This window comes from Lepus europaeus, chromosome 14 (genome assembly GCF_033115175.1).
Source record: "Lepus europaeus isolate LE1 chromosome 14, mLepTim1.pri, whole genome shotgun sequence".
Taxonomy (NCBI): Eukaryota; Metazoa; Chordata; class Mammalia; order Lagomorpha; family Leporidae; genus Lepus; species Lepus europaeus.
Window position 1 is genome coordinate 93,496,161 of NC_084840.1, and position 19,675 is coordinate 93,515,835.

Consider the following 19,675-nt stretch of genomic DNA (forward strand, 5'->3'; position numbering starts at 1 on the left):
TCCTGTCACCAGTCCCTGCCCAGAGGCACACAGGTCAGTGAAAACCCTTCCAGAAGGGCCAGGTATCCAGCTGCACAGGTCATCCCCAGCTGTTCAAGTCTTTGCAGCCCAGGAGGTCACAGGAGCACAGCCCTGCTGCGGCCTCTCTGAATTCCTGAGCCCCAGCACCCATGACCCTGATGAAATGGTCTTTTTTTTTTTATTTGACAGGTAGAGTTATAGACAGAGAGAGAGAGAGAAAGAGAGAGAGAGAAAGAGAGAGAGAGAGAGAGAGAGAGAGAGAGAGAGAGAGAGAGAGAAAGGTCTTCCTTCCATTGGTTTACCCTCCAAATGGCTGCTATGGCCGGAGTACTGTGCTGATCCGAAGCCAGAAGCCAGGTGCTTCCTCCTGGTTTCCCACGCGGGTGCAGAGGCCCAAGCACTTGGGCCATCCTCCGCTGCCTTCCCGGGCCACAGCAGAGAGCTGGCCTGGAAGAGGAGCAACTGGGACTAGAACCCGGCACCCATATGGGATGCTGGCGCCGCAGGCGGAGGATTAACCAAGTGAGCCCCGAAATGGTCTGTTTTACACCACGAGGTTTGGGTTGGCTTGTTATGCAGCAATAGGTAAGCAGAACATACTTCCAGAACACCTGCTGAACACCTGGCACAGCGTGTGCTTAATGTGTCACACCTCTCCTTCACCCTTTCACCTGTTGTGCAGAATATATTCCCTACATCCTGCACTTGAGAAAATGAAGACCTGGAGAAGAGAGGTTATCACGCAAGGGCACCATCTGGCAAACTGCTAGTTTTTGTCAAAACTGAGTGTCTAAAAATGTCAAAATATCAGTCTTTAACCACCAAAAGAAGAGAATTAGGAAATGGCAAAGAGTAAAAAGTAATAATAATGTAATTATATATATATATATATATATATATATATATATATATTTCCTTAAAGATGTTACAGTGGGACCAGCATTGGGGTGCAGTGGGTTAAGCCACTGTCTGCAACTCCAGCATTCCATATGAGCTCTGGTTCGAGTCCTGGTACACCACTTCCAATCCAACTCACTGCTAATGTACCTGGGAAAGCAGTGGAAGGTGGCCAAATGCTTGGGCCCCTGCCACTCATGTAGGAGACCTGGATGGAGTTCCTGGCTCCTGGCTTCAGCTTGGCCCAGCTCCAACCATTGTAGGCCATTTGAGCAGTACCAGCAGATGGAAAATCTCTCTCTCTCTGTTTTGGGTTGGCCTCTGAGGAAGTTTCCAAAAGAGATTAACACTGGCGACTGAGTGAAGTAGGTGGTGAAGACTTGTCTCAGTGTGGGTGGGCATCACCAATTAGCTGGGAGGTTCAGAGAGAAAAAACACACAAGTGTTAAAGGAGAACTGGGCCTCCCTCTGAGAGCTGGGACCTGCTCATTGCCTACCTGGATGACAGAACTCCAGACTCACTGGCCTTCAAACTCCAGGACATGTGCCTGCGGCCCTCTGGCTGGATCTCAGGCCTTTGGCCTCGAACCAGCAGTTACCCATTCCTCTCTCCGTGGAGGCTTTGGACTTGGACTGAGCCACTGTACTGGCATCCTTGGGTCTCCAGCCTGCAGATGACCTGTTGTGGCACTTCTCAGCATCCATAATCCTGGGAGCTGATTGGTCTAAGAATCCCCTCTAGCATATCTATAGACGGATACCATCAGTTTTGTTTCTATGTAGAACCCCAACTAACACAGGGAGTGAATATACACGTTCTGCTAAAATTCCAACAGAAGGGCTCTGAGCAGGTTGGAGAGCAAGGGCAGGTGGTGTCAGCAGGTCCACAACATTGAGGAGCTCCTGGAAAATGTTAAGGAGGAGGGTAGAGACTGAATAGTGAGAGCTCAGAACTGGTAACCCCGCCTGGGTCTGGAGGAGGAGCTGCTGCAGGGAGAGCCAAGGAAGTGGCCAAGCTCACAGCCAGCAAGGGTGGGGCTCTGAGAGCATGCACGTGGAGGCATCACCATTTAAACCACTCTAGGCCATTTAGTTTCTCTGTCACAAGGAACAATGAGTTGTCACAATTGTCCACAGTCCAAAACCAGCCAAGTTTCCTTGCCTTAAATAACATGAGAGAAATGTTTCATTGCGGGGCCCCATAACACACAAGCAGATCTCAATCCAACCCATCCATCCAATCAACAAGTTAATCAATCAATCCATCAACCCGTCAAGGGAGTGGGAGGAGAGACATCCGCGTTCCAGTGACAGGCACTACTAGGCACCTTGGTGCTCTGCTTCTAGCACATAGTTTTGCTGAACTCAGCAAAAAGCACTCCAGAGGGAGGAAGCCAACATGCCTGGTCACTGTCCAAACCGAAGTCGGTGCACAAATCCCCGCGGTCATCTGTGGAATCCTACAGTCTGCCTCCTACTCACAAAGGAGGCTCCCTCCGGCTTCTAAGTGAACCCTTTCCAACTTTCCACGTCATTTCAGCCCCATGATCAAGTTTATGAGTCAGCAGCCAAGGGGTGTCAAATACTCGAGGGAAAACAAGAGCATGGGAGGTCGAGACTAAAATCCAAGAAGCTGACCCTGAGGAAACAGGAAGTAGAAAAGAAAGAGAAGCATTTTTTAAAATGCCAATTGTTGTCTTCAGAGATTTAGATGACATATCAACAAGAATAAGTGGGCATTTGAAAAAGCAAACAGAAAATAAGGGAACAAATGAAATGACGTACAAATATAGATACAAAAATCTCAAATACAATGTCAGAAAATTGATTCCAGGAAGACTATTCCAGAAAGAAATAACACATAATAACTGGGTGTGCGAGAACAGCTCTCATCAGTGGGAAATACGTTAGAGTGATTCCCTAAATCAAAGTATTAAAATATAGATTATATGATCATCTCCATTCATGGCAGATAGGCAGTTGATAAAATCTAATACCCATTCTTGATTAAGAACTTTTTTTAAAATTTATTTTTATTTTTATTTTTTGACAGGCAGAGTGGACAGTGAGAGAGAGACAGAGAGAAAGGTCTTCCTTTTGCCGTTGGTTCACCCTCCAATGGCCGCCGCGGTAGGTGCGCTGCAGCCGGCGCACTGCGCTGATCCGATGGAAGGAGCCAGGTGCTTATCCTGGTCTCCTATGGGGTGCAGGGCCCAAGCACTTGGGCCATCCTCCACTGCACTCCCTGGCCACAGCAGAGAGCTGGCCTGGGAGAGGGGCAACCGGGACAGGATCGGTGCCCTGACCGGGACTAGAACCCAGTGTGCCGGTGCCGCAAGGCGGAGGATTAGCCTAGTGAGCTGCGGCGCCGGCCAAGAACTTTTTAATAATGTTGAAATGGTCACTATTTTCTTTAACTTGATAAAAGATATCTATCAAAAGCCACTGGCAACCTTTATTCTAATAGTAAAATACCACAAGTGCTCCTATGTCAGACACAAATCAAAGAGGTCCTGTCATAATGGCTACTATTTACTTTTGGTTTCGGGTCTTAAGTAAAGTTCCAAATGACAATAAGCTTATAAATATTCCATGACAGGATTTGGCAAATTTCTTGCTTTGGAACCAAATAATTTAGATTTTGCAGGCCATATGGTCTCTGTCAAAGCTACTTGTGTGTCATTGTTGGGGAAAAGCTGCCATAGGCACACAAGTCTGGACATGGTCGATACAACTCTATTTGCAAAAGTCGTCCCAGTGGATGAGACTCAGGGGCCCTAGGGTGGTTCCTCCCTTCCTTCCTTGTTAACAATGACAGGCATGAACACTGTGATGACATATGTCAAGCAAAATAAAGAGGACACCCAGTAAGTTATACTCGAATAGTACATATTTAAGGAACTTTAAGGAACTGCCAAGCTGTTTCCCAAGGCTATGGCATGATTTCATTTTTCACCATCAGTATACAAACTTCACAATTTCTCCATTTCTTTTCTGGGACCCAAGGGCTTGAGCCATAACTTGCTGCCTTCTAGAGCAACAATTAGCAGGAAGCTGGATAAGAAGCAGAGTAGCTGGGACTCAAACCCAGGCACTTCAATATGGGATGTGGGCAACCCCAGCTGTGCCACATGTCTCTCCCAACCCCCTCCATGATGCATTTTGAGTTTGTCTTTGGTATGGTGCGAGTCATTACTTTCTAATGACGCTACTAAGATCAGAGGTGGGGGCTGTTCTGTTTTTCTTCTGTGATGTGATGACTTACACTTCCCTGTACATTCAGTTAAAAATACTGAGTCACTTGTGATATGTAGCAGTGAACCAATCCCTCCGGTAAAATAAAAAGAAACTATAGCAGTGAATCTGATAGCAACTGCAACCTGGGGCCAATGCAATGAATTTCAAGTAAATTTCTGACTGAATCAGACTCCAGCAACTCCAGCTTACCCAGACTCCATGACAGAAAGATTACTGGTCAACCTGGAGTGGAAAGTAGTCTTTGTTTTAAAGACACATACATACACCCAAAACGCAACACAACACTCACTATCCCCCAAAGCAGAACAGCAGACGTCGAGTTAAATTTCCATTTCCAGAGTGTGTGTTCAGTTAACGTTACCACGTGACTCTACTGTAAGAATGAAAATCTCAAACGCTTTTTTATTGGATGACATACAGTACTCAACTCCTTGGGCCACATTTATATTCCAATGAGCTAAGCAGTGGATTCTTTTTCTCAGCATCTTTCATTTGCCTCTTGGTGAAGAACATGAACCACTGGACACCATGCATCTCATTGTCCTAGCAGGATCCTGGGCAGCAAGAACAAAGTTCTGCAGCAGAGACTGCCTGGCAAAACGGAAACAATTCTCTCTGCAGTGTCACAACACCGGCCGAGGTCACTGTCCACCAGGTGCAGTGCCCCGGAGGCCTTTTCAAGGAGTGGCCGGGGTCTCTACTGTAGCCCAGAGGACCTGGTCAGCAGGATCTCTGAGTACCTCAGGTCCCAAGGGGGACAACACTGAACATGGCAAGTCCATGAGCATTCGAGACAGGCAAGCGGAAGAGGAGGGAGTGGATGAAAAGCCCTGTGCCCACCCATGCTGTCCCTGTAGTGTTTGGTGGTCCTCCATCTCCCTGAGCTGCACACAGCAAGTCTCTCAAAGTGTGGGCTCATCCACAGTGCAGCCCTGTCAGCCAGACACCTGGAACTCAGAAAGATATCAAACTCCATGCATGCTACATATATATGTATATATGTATATGTATATATGACACACAATTTAATTGATAAATTTATCAGTAAGACAGCAGCAACCTACTATAGTTCTTAGCAACCTCAATGTACAACTTTCCTTTCAATGTACGATTTTTGCCTTTTCACTTAAACCAAGCATTTTATAGCTTCTCTCAGGAATGTCTGAATGACCAGCATCACTACTTGTGCACTTGGGGGCCATTATGAAGTCCGATGAGGGTTACCTGAACACAAACCCCCTGTGATACTGGCCACCATCAATCTGATAACCAGACAGCTACTAAGTGACTAATGGGCAGTACGGTATACATCATGGATACACTAGACCAAGGGATGATTCACATCCCTGGTGAGATGGAGACGGATGGTGGGAGATTTTTTTTATTGCACTATTTAGAATGGTATGCAATTTAAAACTTATGAATTGTTTATTTCTGGGATTTTCCATTTAGTATTGTTATGCTGCAATTGACCTTGGGTACCCGAAACTGCAGAAAATCAAACTGTGGATAAGGAAGGGCTACTGTAGGTTATTTCTCTTCCCCAAACACAACAATCGTGCTAGCTCTGTACTGTTTCTCATGCTTCTCCCCACTCACATTTAAGTCCTATTGGAGGGAAGTTATGGGAGGGGGAAGCCATTGTAATCCATAAGCTGTACATTGGAAATTTATATTCATTAAATAAAAGTTAAAAAAAAAGGAAAAAAAATAAGTCCTATTGGAGACCAGCTCACGGTCCATGACTCCAGCCTGCTGGTCTACCCTTGTCTCAGTTTCTATAGCAACAGAGTTAGCATCATGCATTTGACAGTTCAGGATCTGCCTGGGTTCTCTCTCTCTCATGTATAAATAAATTATATATATATATATATATATAAAAAATTTATCTCCTCAATGATGTTTTCGGAGGAAAAATTATACCTCAATTCTCATAACACTGGTACAGTGCCAACACTGGAATTTAGAACTCAAAATTAATGCAGATAAGCATCTACTTTATCCATTAATATAAATTAATTAATAATTAATATAAATACTGATCAACATCCACTTTAAAACAAAAACAGTAGGATTTATAAACATGGGTGCATTACCAAATTAGTTCATTTAGTAGTACCTCATTTGATTCTATAGTATCTTATGACATTCTCAAAATAATTTGTATATCTCTTTTAATTCTCAAAACAATCTTATGAGGTAGTGACTGTATTTCCATTTCACAGTTGTAGAGCTCAGGGCTAGAGAAATTAAACAATTTGTATGAGGTTGCACGGCCAGTGAGTGGTGGAGCTGTACTGGGCCCACGTCTGACCTAAGCTCATGTTTACAATCACCATGTCTTGCTGTCTTCGGAAAGAAAAAAAACAGTGTGCAACACACATCAGGGGACATTCTTGGTTGTCAGGTGATCTTGGATCAGTTCTTTAACTTCTCTGTTGGCTTGGGTTCCTCCTCTATCCAATGGCAATGAACACACTTCCCACTTTAGATAATGGTACAAGACGGAAACACCCTTTAAGGGTTGGTTGGTTTGTTTTTAGGGAAGGAATAAACACACACTATTCTTTCTTTAAAAATATGCTTGATGTGGTCAATAAAACCTTAAAATTGCTGGTTATTAAGAAAAAGTTCCTATAGTTGAAGTGTATCAGTGATAAATCTGATGTCCCACAAGAGCTCATGTGAGCCACCATGCATATGGCACAGAGGACATTTATTTATCTGTGCATTCATGTGATGCAATAATCCTTAAAACCAAATATGCACCTCATTTTTTGAGGAAGTGTTTACAGTGGAGATCTTCTGATGTACTGACTTCACTCAATGGTTTTAAGTCTAGTTCTTTAGGCTCTTATGTAGTATGTTGCCATATCAAATATTAGCTGAATTAAGCTATTCTTCATCTGTGGACAATTTTGCCTGTGATATGTATTTCTTTTTTTAAAAAATTTTTTTTGACAGGCAGAGTTAGACAGTGAGAGAGAGAGAGAGAGAGACAGAGAGAAAGGTCTTCCTTCCGTTGGTTCACCCCCCAAATGGCCACCACAGCCAGCGCACTGCGCTGATCAGAAGTCAGGAGCCAGGTGCTTCTCCTGGTCTCCCATGGGGTGCAGGGCCCAAGCACTTGGGCCATCCTCCACTGCACTCCCGGGCCACAGCAGACAGCTGGCCTGGAAGAGGGGCATCTGGGACAGAATCCGGTGCCCCGACCGGGACTAGAACTCGGTGTGCCGGCGCTGCAAGGCGGAGGATTAGTCTAGTGAGCTGCGGCGCTGGCCTGTTAGGTATTTCTAAGGCATTACAGCTAGGAAAAAAATTAGCTAAGTTTAACTAAAGATTTTCATTTATAACTGAGAACATGGAGAAATGGGAAAGATAAATAATTTTGGATAAAAATCATTAGTAATTCATTCTACATCTGAAAAAAAGGTAATTGACAAATACATATGAAGGAATAGGAAACAGAATAGAATCTCAACGGGGTGGGGCAAAGCAAGTAGAACTGCTGCTTGCAATGCCAGCAGTCAATGTGGGTGCCAGTTCGAATCCTGGCTGCTCCACTTCCAATCCAGCTCTCTGCTAATGGCCTGGGAGTGCCAAGTGCTTAGGGTCCTGCACCTGCGTGGGAGACCTGGAAGAAGCTCCCGGCTCCTGGCTTCGGATCAGCCCAGCTCCAGCCACTGTGGCCACTTGGGGAGTGAACCAGCAGATGGAAGACCTCTCTCCCTGTCTCTCCCTCTCTCTGTCAGTAGCTCTACTTCTCAAATAAATAAATTTTTTTTAAAGTGCATAATATCAACCTTGACATCATCATCTCCTTTCCCTCCCCCTCTTCCACTTCCTCCTCAGTCTTCATCTCCCTCTTCTTATTCGTTACTATACTCTCCATCCAAAACCACAGTGGGAACACACACACACACACACACAGTGGAGTGGATGCTTCTGTATACGGGGACACTGAGCTAGGCTGCCATTTTGTCATATGCCAGGCCCAATGTAAGAGTCCATGCCACTGGGAAGGAACCCTGCTAAGTGCAAATCTAGTACCAAAACTCCTAACCATTCTGAACAAGGGAGGACCAGCAATGGAATCTCCTGCAGGCATCCCCCACTGCACATTCCAGCCCCCAGTGAGTTGCCTTTGAGAGTGTTGTTGTGCTCTCAAACACGCAGGTGGAAGCAAAGTAAGAACACAGAGAGCCAACAACCACGGTTGCCAAGGGCAACAAGTCCCATTTTGCCGGATGTGGGTTTAAGGCATGGTATTTCACCATTGATTTCCAGTTCCTTTTCAGTCCACATGATAGAAGTTGTGTGCAGGGTGTGGAGGAGAGAGAGGATAGAAAGAAGAGCAGTGACAGCTCCAGGCTGTGCGTTGCTGTTGCCCTAGGGTCAACAGGACATTCTGGGTGTGGGGTTGAAGGTGAATTCGTTCTGCAGCTAAGGACAGGCCCCTGTCATAGAAAATGCTATTCTTCAGTAGATTACTTAACAGTTCATCTGATCTCCATCCAGCTGCAATCTGCACACAGGGTGAGTGCATTTATCTCAAGCCGCTCGGTTCCATCTGACAGCCACTCACCACGTGCAGCTGTTCAGCACCTTCATCAGGGCTGGTCTGAGTCGAGGTCTGCTGGGAGTATAAAAATACACTGGGTGGGGAGGACTTAGTGTGAAGAAAGAATAGGTAGTAGTAATTTCAAAGGACATTGATTAAATGATCACTTTTGGCCATTTCGTTAAATAAAATACATGACTAAAATGAGCATCCCTTGTTTCCTCTTACCATTTCCAATGTGGCTTCTAGAAAGTTTAAAAGCTCCCTGGGTGGAGGGGTTTGCGCTGTATTTCTGCTGGCCAGCACCAGCTCTGTCTTTGACTCAGAGGTGATCGGTTGTGGGGAGCATATTGTATCAGTGCAACCTGAGTGTTAGTCACCAAGTGCTAAATCATAGCCACCCTGCTTCCCTTCCCACTGTGTTCAATGCTGCAGCCAAGCCGTTGAGACATCTGGGGACCGGAGTGGCCTCTTCTTCCACGTGGGCCCTTGGAAATAGCTCCGTCCCCCAAGGAACCTCCTGGTCACTCCCATATAAAGCCTTCCCCTTAACCAGTGTCATTGCCATATTATTCCTGTACATTATACACTGTAAGTCCCTCCCATTAGATGGCAGCTTCCGGAGCTTAGGCCCATACCTTACCCTATTACTTAGCTCCATACTGGCATATGGATGGCCCTCAAGAGATGTGTATTGAAACTGGGGGAAAAAAGCTCTATTTCTATTGACTTCAGTTGAGTTTGATTCCCCTAAAGTATGTGTTTAAGCCGTGAACCCCACTCTGTAAACACAGCATTGAGAGATGGCGGGTATGGGGAGCCATCATTGGAGTTGCAGCTTTGGTATTCGACACTGAAAAGCTGTCTTTACGTTGCTTTGCAGCGCGTTTACTCAGCCCAAGCAACTTCTGCTGGTTTCTTAGAATAGGAGAAATATGATGCCACAGCATTAGCAAACACAGTAAGGAAAGGGCTTGGTTTGCTGAGCACATCATGTACGGGATTTAATCAGAAGGAAGTCATATCTTAGGAAGATAACAATATATTAACATGTCCAACCAAAATGGTTCGTTGACTTCAGTGTCACTTGTGAGAGCTATCAGCGGAGATGAAGGAGTCTGTTAATACTTAGATGCAGTAAGGGGGGTTGTGTAGCCTTGTGGTTAAGATGCTTGTTAACACACCTGCATCCCATATTGGAGTGCTTGGGTTTGACAGCGGGCTCTGGCCTCCGACTGCAGCTCCTGCTAATGCACACCCTGGGAGACAGCAGTGATGGCTAAAGTGATTGGGTTCCTGCCACCCACGTGGGAGACACTGCATTGAGTTCCTGGTCCCTAGCTTTAGCCTGGCCCACGCCTGGCCACTGTGGGCATTTGGGGGAATGAATGAGTACATGGGAAGTGTTTCTCTCTCTCTCTCTCTCTCTCTCTCTCTCTCTCTCCTCTTCTCTCCTCTCTTCTCCTCTCCTCTCCTCTTCTCTTTTTTTTGTTTCTCAAATAAATATTACATATGATAACCTTAAATAAATTTACTTAATCAGCAACTTAAATGAGGCAATACACTGTAATGTGATGTGAATTCACTGGAAGAAGAATTTGCGGGATTCCCCTCCTTACCACACAGCTATTTCATTTCTTTATCATTTCTTTTGGTGACGAAATTCTAACAATGAACTTAAAGACTGGACTTTCACCCTGGGACAAACATAGTGATCAATACTTTCAAAGCACTCCAGAATCACACTGCCTTGATACCTGTTAATAATGAAATAAACGAAACATGAGTTATCTCTCTTCCTAGCTACTTCTTGCCACTTCCAGCTTTCCTAACGTCTTCCCAGTGTCTCCTAATGCCCAGCAGCAGCTTCTGGCCTATCTTGTGCACGGCTCCAATGCGTGCACCCACTGGAAGCCCAGCTGATAACGAGGTAGCTTCCTTCTCTCTCAAATCTGGCCTCAGATTTTGAAAAGCTGAACACGTGTAACTTCTGGGCACAAAATCTCTTTTGTGGAAAAGGCCCCTTTTCTCTCTGAATGTTTTTATTTTTTTTAAATAAATGTTTATTTATTTAAAAATTAGACACTGAGATCTTTCAGCTGTTGATTCACTCCCCAAATGCCTACTGCAGACAGGGTTGGGCAAGGCTGAAGCCAGGAACTGGGAATTTCATTCATGTCTCCCATGTGGGTTGCAGGGACCCAAGTACTTGAGCCATCACCTGGTGCCGTGCAGGGTGTGCATTAGCAGGAAACTTCATTTTAAGTGAAAACTTTAATTACCGCATCACACACCTACCTTGAGTCTTTATTTAAAGCCTACAGCCACAGGTTTGCTTGGCATAATATCTGTGTTACTACAAAGAATTTATGTACTAGTATGGGGATTTCTAATTTTCATTTCCAGCTTTTACATTTATTAAACATTATTTTCATGGGGGCCAGCATTGTGGCATAGTGGGTTGGGCATCCTCCCGCCATGCCTACATCCCAATATGGACACTAGTTCATGTCCTGGTTGCTCTACTTCTGATCCAGCTCCCTGGATGTGCCTGGAAAGGCAGCAGAGGATGGCCCAAGTGCTTGGGCCCCTGCACCTATGTAGGAGACCTGGTTGAAGCTTTTGGTTCCTGGTTTTGGTCTGGTCCAGCCCTAACCATTGTGGCCATTTGAGCAGTGAACCAGTGAATGGAAAATCTCTCTCTCTGTAATTCTGCTTCTCAAATAAATAAATTAAAAAAATTTTTTTTGGTCTTGATTATCATGGAGAATGAATATTACTAATTAGTTGAGTCTCTTCTATTTTAGTTACATAATAAATTTAAAACGTTTTGAAAGAATGGTTAAAGGCTTCATGTTCCCAAAGATCTGGTTTTTAAGAAATGTCCTATTTCTTAAACTGTGTGATCTCAGGCAAATTTGTTAAACTCTCTAAGCTATCATTTCTAGTTTGTAAAATGGGAATGATAATGGTACCTTCCCAAGTACTTCCCCTGACCTTGGCACACTGTTTTTACCAACTGACATTTCATATCCATATTCCAGATTAGAGTTTTCCTTATTTATCTCTATTCATTGAAAGATGGAGTGACACAGAGACAGAGAGAGATCTCCCATCTGCTGGTTGACTCCCCCAAGGCTTGCAGCAGCCAAAGCCAGGAGCCAGAAACTCCACTAGGGTCTCCCATGTGGGTGGCCGGGACCCAACAACCTGGGTTGTCACCACTACCCCCAGGGTGTGCATCAGCAAGGACCTGGAGTCCGAAGCAGAGCTGGGACTCCAGCCCAGGCACTCTGACGTGGGATGTGGGTGTCCCAAGTGTCTGAATAAGTGCACCAGGTGCCTGCTCCCCAAACTGACCTCGTGACCCTCTGCTCTTCAGCTTCCTGATCTCAGGGGATGACCACTCCAACCTCCCAGTTGCTTAGGGCAAAATGTTGAAGTCACTCTTGCCTCGTCCTTCTCTCACTGCCCGTACACACATTCTGCCAGGGAGTCCTGCTGGCTCCAGCTTCAGACGCAGGCAGAGTCTCTCGGGTTCCATCTTTGCTCCCTCTGGTCTATTCTTAAGCCGTCACAGTGAGCCTTTCAGGAAATGAAAGTCAGATCACGTTCCCCTGCTTCCCAGGAGCCTGCAGTGGCCTCTCAGTTTCACTCAGCGCCAAAGTCTTCACAGAAGTCGAGACCCTGTGCGACCTGCCACCTCCCTGCCCTCCTCACACCTCCCCTGCCGCATCTCCTGTTGCTCATTCACCCTGAGGCACGTGGACTTTCTGCTTGCTCCCCAAACTGCTCCCCAGGCTGCCCCTGCCTGCAGCCTCGGCTGGGCCCTCTGCATGGAACTCTGTCCCCAGACAGTCTCTTGCTTGGTAAACTCCATCACCTCCTTCAAACCTTGGCTTACATCTTCTCTTCTCCTGGAGGTCACGCCTGAGCAGCTCATTTCATGCTGCAACTCTGCCTTGCTCAATTTGGTTTACTCATTTATTTAACATTTTAAAAAATGTATTTGAGAGGCAGAGGGACAGAAACAGACAGGTGGAGAATGAGAGTGAGGGGGGCAGAGAGAGGGCAAGAGAACGTTTCCTTCTGCTAATGCCTGCAGTGACCAGAGATCAACTGCACCGAGGCTTGGAGCTGGGAACTCCAACTAGGTCTCCCATGTGGGTGGCAGAGAGCCAATCACTTGAGCCATCACTGCCCCCCCCCCCCCCCACCAGCGTGCCTTAGTAGGAAGCGGGAGCTAGGATCGGAGTGGGAAATCAAACCCAGACACCCTGATATGAGAGAGAGAGAGAGGGGCATCTTAACTGCTAGGCTAAATGCTTACTCCTAACTTTGTCATCTGAATAGCCCTTTTCACATACTCATTCCTATATTATTGAGTTATTACGCTTATTGGTTATTATCTGCATCTCCCCGTAAAAACATAAGGTCCACACATGAAGAGATCTTTGTCTGGTGTCTATTGACATATCCCAAGCAGCTAAAATAGTGCTTAACAAAGATGACTGATTAAAAATTACTGAACTGGGCCGGCGCCGCGGCTCAATAGGCTAATCCTCCGCCTAGCGGCACCGGCACACCGGGTTCTAGTCCCGGTCAGGGCGCCGGATTCTGTCCCGGTTGCCCCTCTTCTAGTCCAGCTCTCTGCTATGGCCCGGGAAGGCAGTGGAGGATGGCCCAAGTGCTTGGGCCCTGCACCCGCATGGGAGACCAGGAGAAGTACCTGGCTCCTGCCTTCGGATCAGCGTGGTGTGCCGGCCACAGTGGCCATTGGAGGGTGAACCAACGGCAAAAGGAAGACCTTTCTCTCTGTCTCTCTCTCTCTCTCTCACTGTCCACTCTGCCTGTCAAAAATAAAAAAAATGACTGAACTGTGTTTAAAGTGGAAATACTTTTGACAGAAGAAAATTGGATTTTATTTAAAGTGGAAATCGAAGTAACATGGAAAAGTTGGCAGTTCCTACGTTTTGTATTCTTGATTACACTTAGAAAGGATAGATCGCTACTGATGAGGGTTCACTCCATTCATGATTGAGATGCCACTATTTCCGGGGGCACTTTTAACCACCTCTAATGCACTTTGTCTTGTGCTAATTGAATTAAGGATGTCTTTACATAACAGCACACTCTATGAACATGCTAAGAGTCGGTGGGAATTCCAATTCCAGTTTCCTTATGCCAGCATCCTCTAATCCCCCTCTTGACACCATCCTATGCAAATGAGTGCCCTGGCTCCCTGCGTGCTCTAAACACATGAGCGTATTCCAAATAACGATCACCTCTAGACAGAACATAGGGTACTGTCATTGGCAGAAGGGGAGAAGAGGCACTGGTGTTTCTACTTCTTAAATTGGGTAATAGGTTTGGCCAATAGGTATCCAGGCACTGGTTTTATTATTACTTTCTGTTTTTTATATATATATATATATATATATATATATATGCATGTGTGTATATACTTTTATTTATATGTAATACATCATCTTTTGAATGTCTGAAATATTTTATATAAGAATGAAGAGAGGCCGGTGCCGTTGCTCACTAGGCTAATCCTCCGCCTTGCGGCGCCAGCACACCGGGTTCTAGTCCTGGTTGGGGCACCAGATTCTGTCCCGGTTGCTCCTCTTCCAGGCCAGCTCTCTGCTGTGGCCAGGGAGTGCAGTGGAGGATGGCCCAGTCCTTGGGCCCTGCACCCGCATGGAAGACCAGGAGAAGCACCTGGCTCCTGCCATCGGATCAGCGCGGTGCGCCGGCCGCAGCACGCCAGCCGCTGCGGCCATTGGAGGGTGAACCAATGGCAAAGGAAGACCTTTCTCTCTGTCTCTCTCTCTCTCACTGTCCACTCTGCCTGTCCAAAAAAAAAAAAAAAAAAAAAAAAAAAGAATGAAGAGCAAATAAATCCAATCTTGTGTCACTTGTTCTAATACCACTTCCTATTTCTTGGCAGTTTCATGGGATGCAGCTGTCCAGGGTTGAGTTGGCCAGCTGCAGCCTGTGGAAACGGACCTGCTTTGTGATCTAGCATTTACTCCCCTCTGCACCCACAACCATGTCCCCAGTGAGTCTGTGAGGAGAGACCAAAGCAGAGGATTCTAGGCAGACTTAGGCAAAACAAACAAACAACAACAACAACAAAAAAAACCCTGAGACTCACGGCCTTGTTGATTTCCATAACCTAACAGGCTGATGTCAGGGATTGGAACAAAAATAAAAATGAAAACATCTGATTGGCGATGAAGCAGATTATTGTTTCAGAAGACACATCTAGAAAGAATGACTTCAAAATCAACGGCAGTGTCTTGTCTTCCCAGTGGAACAAAGCAGGTTTCTGGCTGGGTCAGGGTACTTCCTTGACCCTAATCTGGGGTAGGATGCCGGTGTGTCCTCCCATAGCCACCACAGAATTACACCTGCTTGGTTACATCTTCTCAACTTGATTGTCAGTTTCTTGAAGAAAGCCCCACCTTTCCTCACCAGGGAAGCCCTAGCCCCTGGCATAGCGCCTCCCCCTGGTCTCAGTCTGGCCCCGTTCAGATGTCAGCTCGCATCCCGTGCCCTGTGTGAGTTTCTTATTTCTCTGTGCTTTCATCTCCTCAATGATGAAACAGGCAGTGATCATAGTATAAGTCCAGGCTGTGAGGATGAGCATGGGTCTCATATAAAAGTTGAGGGAGTGTCCCTCTTCTGAAAAGCTGAAATCCCAAACGTTCCCATCTGAAATGTTCTGAGTGCTGACATGACACCACGGGCAGAATATGCCACACTTGACCTCATGTGACAGACAGGTCACAGTCAAAATGCAGGTGCACAACACAGCCCACTCACTGTCCCCAAGGGGATAAAAAGACCCTTCCGGCACCTTCAGCTTTGACATACAAACTTTGTCCCATGCACAAAATTATTTTAAAAATTGCATAAAATTACCTTCAGCCTACATTTATATGTATCTATATATACATATGTGGTGTATCCTGGGGTATATATTATATATATATATATGTGTGTGTGTGTATATATATGGTACATATGAAACACAAATGAAATCATGTTTAGAGTTCAGACCCAGTCCCAAGATATCTCATCCTGTACACGCAGATATTTTAAAATCTGAAACACTTTTGGTCCTAAATATTTCAGACAAGGGATACTCCACCTGTCATATAAGTTAAATAAATGCTATAACAATTATTATTTACTATTACTATCTGGTAATCAAGGAGGAATATGAGTTGACAGAAGAAAGAAAACAGCTCTGCTAGTAGGATTTTTAACGATTCACATTCAAGCCAGTACTTAGTTAGAAGTGTTGGCAAAGGAGCCATGAAATCATGCTCTGTAATGTGCAGGTGCAGAGCCTTGGTGCCTTGGAGCAGTGTCACGTGTCTGCCTACTCATGCCTATGGCTAAGATCAAGGGAGCCAACTGGTTGTCAGGGTCTTGCGACATTTTGCTAGTACCTCCGAGAAACTGAATCATTGTATTCCAACACTTCCTGTGTCTTAACCATGGGGACGTGGTGGTGGCAGGTCCCATCTCCCAGTCCCTAGCATGTGTCCTCAAGACCTACCCTGCGCCACTGCACGTACACCAGAGTCTCTCGTACTGGAGGGAGGTGGCTCGATGCACTCTCTCTTCTCAAGACACCTAATTGTCACTTTGCAGATAGGAAACAGTGCCCTCTTCAAGTCCTGTTCCTCATGAGCAGTGTGACCATGTTACATAATAAAATTACTATACAACCAGTGTGCCGACCTAATATCTTTTTTTTTTTTTTTTGACAGGCAGAGTGGATAGTGAGAGAGACAGAGAGAAAGGTCTTCCTTTTTGCCATTGGTTCACCCTCCAATGGCCGCTGCGGCCAGTGCATCTCACTGATCCGAAGCCAGGAGCCAGGTGCTTCTCCTGCTGACCTAATATCTTAATCTCCTACATTTGAAAATTTAAATCTCATACACTTAAATTTATATAATGAATACATGCATTTTAAGTTACTTGCCACTTAGTGTGACTGCTATTAGACTGATGGAAAACACACAAATTTTCATATTGAAAATACCAATCATGTTAATAAGAATGGTTCTATTATTCTCTATTGAGAACTTCTTAGATCATTTTACTGCCTATAAAATAAACTCAGGATGTCTTATACAGTCATAAAGATTGTCATTTGAGTGACAATGGAATGCAAACTTAATTTATTACAGGATTTGTGGACAAGCTGAAAGTTTTTAAGTATAAAAGTAATTACATAAAATTGAAGAAGTTAGAAGTAAATAAAATAGTGCCCTTAGAAAGGAAGATGGCTTAAATAAAATTCAAACACAGACATTTATGACAATGAACTCTACAAATTGCTCATTCTAATAAGAACACGGAGGGGCTGGCACTGTGGCATAGTGGGTTAAGCATCCCATATGAGCACCAGTTTGAGTCCTACCTGCTCTGCTTCTGATCCAGCTCCCTGCTAATGAGCCTGGGAAAGCAGCAGAAAATGACCCAAGTGGTTGGGCCCTTGCACCCACTCCAGGCTTCTGGCTTCAGCCTGACCCAGCCCTAGCTGTTGTGGCCATTTGGGGAATGAACTTGTGAATGAAGGACCTCTCTCTCTCTCCCTCCTCTTTCTCTCTCTTTCTGTCTCTCCACCTCTCCCTATAACTCTGCCTTTCAAATAAATAAAAAATAAATCTTAAAAAAAGGAATATGGAAATACTGCGAAAGTTTTACTTATAAGTGGAGAAATATAAAAAAATAGGGAATTTGTAAATGATTACATTCTTAGTATCTAAAAACACTAAACAATTTAATGATCGCTACATAAGATTTCAAGTACCAATGCCAGTAAGAAATTCACATTATAAAATTGTTTCTTGAGAGACAACAATTGAAAATTTTTGAAATATGAGGGTACTTCAAGAAATTCATATGGAAAAGATTTAAAAGATACATTTATTTTGGGGCAAAAATTTGGAAATCCATGTATCTTTTAAAAGTTTACAAGGGGCCAGTAAAGCCGCTGCCTTCAGTGCCGGCATCCCATATGGAAGCCCTCTCTCTCTCTCTGTGCCTCTCAAATAAATAAATCAATCTTAAAAAAAAAAAAAAAAGTATACGAAGGGTGAATGTCACAGGCTTCACAAAATTTTTGGCACCCACGCAAATCTATCTTTTAATTCCATTCCCCCCACACTTCACTTCTTCACTTTCTAAAGTATCTAATATTGAGCTGTCAGCATAGTGCTAACTAACTCCCTCTCACTTTTTCAGTAAGGTGGAAATGTCCATCTTATACATAGACCGAAACTGGACTCCGCTTTTAGTAGGAAATCCCCCCAAACAAGACCCCCCAGAGTGCTGGTATCCCACAAGTCAAGGAAATCCTCTCCCATGACTGTTGGCTCCACTCTTAGATATCACAGCTCTTTAGTCTCCCTTTGCTGATAAGTTCGGTGAGGTCCAGCAAGGTTAAAACAGCACAGCCAAGGCCATCCTTGTGCCATGAGTGGCTGGAACCCAGGACTCCGCAAAGCCCAGAGAAGACGCCCATCACTACGCGGTAAAGATCCTGGAGGCGTCAAAGCCCGCAGGCCCCCGGAGCAGACAGGAAGCACCTCACAGAGGCCAGCCGCCCTGCCTGGATGGGTGGCCAGCCCACGTGGCGTCCCAGCGTCTCAGAGAGGCGGGAGGGGAAGCTACCACCCAGAGCGCATTCAGCACGAAAAGGTTCCCTTTTGGAAATTTCAGTGTGGAGGCCCAGATCCTGCAACAGGTGTCGGCTGGCAGCCCTGTCTTTGTTTCAACCGCGAACAGCTCCCCGCCATCACGTCTATAGGGGACGTGACCAACGCGCCCTCCTCTCTCGCTGCTTTTTGTCTAATGAGCACACATTTCAACTTCCGCAGGGTGCGGGCACCAAAACAAAAAACCAGCCAACCAACCGCCTTCCCAGAGAGCGAGCAAGCGGCACCAGCGCTGGGTCATTCCTTGGGGACACTGGTGCCCGGCCAGGTTCCGAAACCTGAGCCTGCTAGCCAGATCTATCTTTTTGGTATTCCGAAGCGGAGAAGTTATCTCTTAAAACCAGAAGGGGTCTTCAAGGCGCACAGGAAGGAGACGCTGTCAGACGCGTGGCATGGCGGTGGACACCGAGAGACCCTGCCCCGATTCGCATCCAACCCTTCCCCGCCCCATCCCCACCCACCGTGCGCTCTAGGGACCCAGCGACTTCCAGGGCAGGAAAAATGTCAAAGCTAAGGAAACCGCCAGCCCCAGCCCCGACCCCCGCGCCGGCCGGGTCCAGTGCGCAGATGAGCGGAGCCCCTCTCCCCGGGGAGACCCCTGGCCGGGTCCAGTGCGCGGATGAGCGGAGCGCCCCTCCCCGCCCCGGGGAGACCCCTGGCCGGGTCCAGTGCGCGGATGAGCCGAGCGCCCCCCGCCCCCCGGGGAGACCCCTGGCCGGGTCCAGTGCGCGGATGAGCCGAGCGCCCCCCGCCCCCCGGGGAGACCCCTGGCCGGGTCCAGTGCGCAGATGAGCGGAGCCCCCCTCCCCGGGGAGACCCCTGGCCGGGTCCAGTGCGCGGATGAGCCGAGCGCCCACCGCCCCCCGGGGAGACCCCTGGCCGGGTCCAGTGCGCAGATGAGCGGAGCCCCCCTCCCCGGGGAGACCCCTGGCTGGGTCCAGTGCGCAGCTGAGCGGCGCGCCCCCCAGCCCCGGGGAGACCCCTGCCCTCCAGGGCCCGGCAGGAGAGGGAGCTGGCGTTCGCGGGGCCTGCGACCCCCGGGCGCCTGCCACACGGTCCCGTGACAGCTCCGAGCTCCCCGCCGCACGGGCGCCGCTTACCTCGACGGCTGCGCGGGGGCGCGGCGGGGCGCAGGGCACCGGCAGGCTGGCGACGCGGTCTCCCGCGCTTCTGCAGTCGGCTGCACCCTGCCGCA

General features: G+C 46.7%; 1 protein-coding gene across 1 annotated transcript in view; it reads right to left on the bottom strand.

The window, feature by feature from the left end:
• The window catches only part of APBB1IP (amyloid beta precursor protein binding family B member 1 interacting protein), a 98,970-nt gene extending 79,295 nt beyond the window's left edge, over positions 1 to 19,675 (bottom strand). The window contains exon 1 of the mRNA XM_062211167.1: positions 19,581 to 19,675. The gene's annotated coding sequence lies outside the window, so the exon portion shown is untranslated. The remainder of the gene's footprint in view (positions 1 to 19,580) is intronic.